This window comes from Styela clava, chromosome 12 (genome assembly GCF_964204865.1).
Source record: "Styela clava chromosome 12, kaStyClav1.hap1.2, whole genome shotgun sequence".
NCBI lineage: Eukaryota > Metazoa > Chordata > Ascidiacea > Stolidobranchia > Styelidae > Styela > Styela clava.
In genome coordinates this window covers 9,467,248-9,471,346 of record NC_135261.1, presented here as the reverse complement: position 1 = coordinate 9,471,346, position 4,099 = coordinate 9,467,248, and positions in this window count along the sequence as shown.

Sequence of the window (4,099 nt, the reverse complement as noted above, 5' to 3'; positions counted from 1 at the left end):
CATCAATTGTGGTAACGTTTCTTGGTCCTGTGTATGAAAATGTGTTTAGGGTATACTTGTTTTTGTGTACCGAAGACGTTAACCTCATCCGCCATTCCTACAATCGCATAAACAGATCTTTAAATTTAATATTCCCACATACCACCAAACTGTACGATACCGCATATGACCTTACCTTTACTTTGACAGCACACAATTCTCACGAACACAGGGAAATCAGGTAATCTGCGCATTAGTGAAAAAAACGCTTTGCATTTTACAAAATAACCGTAACGGTGTGATTTCCATATGTATCATTGGATATGAAATATTTATATTTGATTATTGAGACATGTATGTTAGGTATACCCACGAATCATTTCTCAATTCAATGATTATGATAAAATTGTCCTGCTGACATCTTTGTAATAACAAAAAATGTATTCGCATGAATTGTAATAAACGTATCTTCATTACACAACATAGCATCATATTGCAGCATATATATAGATACACAAGGTGGTATCAGATTTGATAAATGTAATGGACCGATACATTTTGTATAAAATCTATCTGACGAAAATCGTAGATAAACTTCGTTTAAAATTTTTTGTTCGTCATTTCCAAACAAATTTATATTCGCATTGGCAACCTAATTGCACTTTACTTGCAATCTCGATAGAGAATTTTTTTAGATTTGTTCACTCCACATCTAACTACCTAATTATAAATTTACCTTTATTGACCTCAATAAAATTTTATAAACAGGTCTCACAGATGTAAATCATCCAATTTTCGAACTTGTTTTGTTACAAATTGTCGGGATTTTGTATTTCGTCAAAAAACTGAAAATGCATAATTATTTTATTCTTTAAATTTCAAGAACTAGAAATTTCAAACAAAATGATTTGTATCTAAAATGACAAAAACTTTTTTTCTGAAGAATTTTGTTTAACACCAATACTTACTCTTCACTGAATTGTTTAGTCCACCAGTTTACGATGCTAGCTAGGTAACGTTACTGAGGTCATATATCTTAATAGACAACTTTCATCTCCGGTTTTAACAATGACCATCACGTACTAACAAAGCATATTTTGACTGCTTTTGGATGATTCAGTTTTAATACAGAGAGTAGGGATGCGTCGGGGAAAAACCTTTAATACTTTTCCGTGTTATTTGGAAGCATTTAGAATTAGATTAAATAGCCCATCAATTTTTATTCGTTTCGTGTTTCGAACAAAAAAATAAATAGGTAACCCCAATTTTCTTCTAACCTCAATGACTTTGTCATTTTCTTCCATGTTTTGGATTTTCGATATTGCTACCAAACTCAAATCACGTATATCAAACTCGACCTTCTAGCGTAGCCCATGCTTTTGCCTACGATAGCGATGTTGCCCACAGTGTAGACTGTAGACATTGCTGACAAAGTTGACATATGTCATTTAGCCACCCTTATTATGCCATTTAGCTGCCCGAAAGTGCATGTCGTTATTACTGGGGAATCTAGTAAAATATGTTTGTATTAGGAACGACTATTACAATAGAATTCTTTGGCTTGTAGGAAGTTTTTGCAATTGTGTTTATACTATTGTCAAAAAGGCGTCCCAGGTTGATTCATCGTGACAACCATTATTCTACTCAATATAAAAAATGTCCGGCATTCTCAACATAAACAGCAGGAGAAAAAAGGAAAAAGTAATGAAATTTATCATACATATTTTCATCGATTCCACTCAATCGTTTTCGATATGAAAATCAAACCAGAAGTCCGGGTACTTATACTAATAAATTAAAATGCCCTTACAATAAAAATAAACAATTTATTACCGAGACAACATTATACTAATATATTACTAAGTGTAATACTGACATATATAATAAGTTGCTCGTGCTTGGTTTGTTATATTGCACCGCCATTTTAATAATTGTGCAAACACAAGGGCATTGAATATATATTTCCAAAGCTACCACACCACAACATATGTTTCTGGTGTAGGAAATCAAACAGTGGGTTATATTTATCAAAACAGAGATACCTATTATTTTGCAATGTTGTCTGAAAATTAATTTACAGCATCATTGCAATGACGTGATGTGTGGTGACCAATTCCATAAATTGACGTCTGACAAAATAATGTAAATAACCTATGCCTGACCTACGCTATTGTAAATGAAATCCTGGCTTATTTTGTGTATTTTTACACAATGCATAATTTGTTATAATGCATTCTTTCATATTATTCAGTTACTGGGAGCTTACAATTCTGCAACATCTGTTATATTTTCGAATTTTGTAGAAAATACACAACTTTGTATAAAATTATTTATCTTTGCTGCACAAACCTTTATAAATATATTATGATATATCTGTTCTATATATGAAGGTAAAAAACTCATGCAATAACTTCTATAATTTCGAACTGTATTTTTTTCTTCCGCCGTTATTTATGCAGATTTCTGTTGCAGTAAGCAATACATTTCCAACATTCAAATAAATTCAACAAAAAATAAATGAACACATGTGTCCACACTATCAGTAACTTATATTATTTGTACAACAAATAAATACTGGAAACTCGTAAGATATTATTCATTATGGCGTGGAGTTTGTTTTTCGATGTTGATTATTTTGTATGACGTCACGCCAGCAGAAATGTCATAGAACTAAGATTACATATATATCGTAGGATTACTCACATACGTCAGTCAGAAACTAAAATTAAACTCAACTGTTTTTAGATTACTGCAAACTCTAAATTTTCATTTTGCGTGATATTTTTTATTTTATTGAGAGAATATCAGACACATCAGAGAATATCAGTTGTTTTTCGACTACGATGTATGAGGTCTTTTATTCAAGCAGGATTTTTACACGAGACTATAAACGGGCAGCTGAATGTGACCTTGCGTGTAATGAAGGTTTGAGGAATATATATGTAATGCTTGCGTTTGTATGATCACCAGAATGATTATCAATTATAATTATACATGTCATCGTGACAAGAATATTTAAAACACATTATTACGCAAAAACAAGTTTGATATTTTTAACATAATCAAGACTAATTAATAGAATGAATTGTTCCTAACCACAATACTTTTTCCTCGGTAATCAACAGTCAAAACTCATGATCCATTGGTACGTACTGACATACGTCAATCTGGAACTAAAATTAAGTTTAAGTGTTTTTCGATTAATGCAAACTCTGCATTTGCATTTTGTGTGATATCTTCCTTTTTATTGAGCAAATATCAGATATGTTTTATGTTTCTTCTCGAAAACGGAGTATGAGGTCTCTTATTCAAGCCTGCTGAGTATCTTACAGTCTTTACACGAGACATTTTAAACGGGATGGAGTAGTCATCAAATATTAACTTTCGGAAAAAATACAAGGTGAAAACTGGCATTCAAATTACATAACGCCAAACCTGCAACTCAGGTAATACCGTACGCTATTGTCACAAAATAATTGGTTTGTATATATATGGTAAAATTCTGTTACCATATTGTTTGCTTTCATACAGCTGAATGTGACCTTTCGTGTAATGGAGGTTTGAGGAATATACAATTATCGCACTTGTGTTTGTATGCTCACAAGAATGATTATCAATTATATTCATACATGTCACCGTGAAAAGAATTTTAAAACACATTATTACACAAAAACAAGGTTCACATTTTCAACATGATCAAGACTAAGAAATATACAAGGAATGAATTGTTCCTAACCACAATACTTTTTCCTCGGTAATCAACTATCAAAACTCAATATTCATTGTTTTTATAACTGAAGCCTTCTATTGTATAAATTGTTGTTTCATTACGTAAAACATCCTTGCGATTTTTTTTTTTTATTTTAAAATTTTATGCTTTCTCTGTGAATTTAATTTTGGCAATGTGATGTGTATTGGTATACAAAAATGTTAAAACTATAGTTGTAATATCTGACATTTCAATTAGCTATAGAAATTCAAAAATATAAAAAGAATGCATTCGCCCTTTATATATTTTTTACGAAAATTATCTCAATCGAATAAACTAATTTAGATTTCTTAATCTTTATTATGTTAGAAATGTCAAACTTATTTTGATGTATTTATCCGTTTTAAAGTT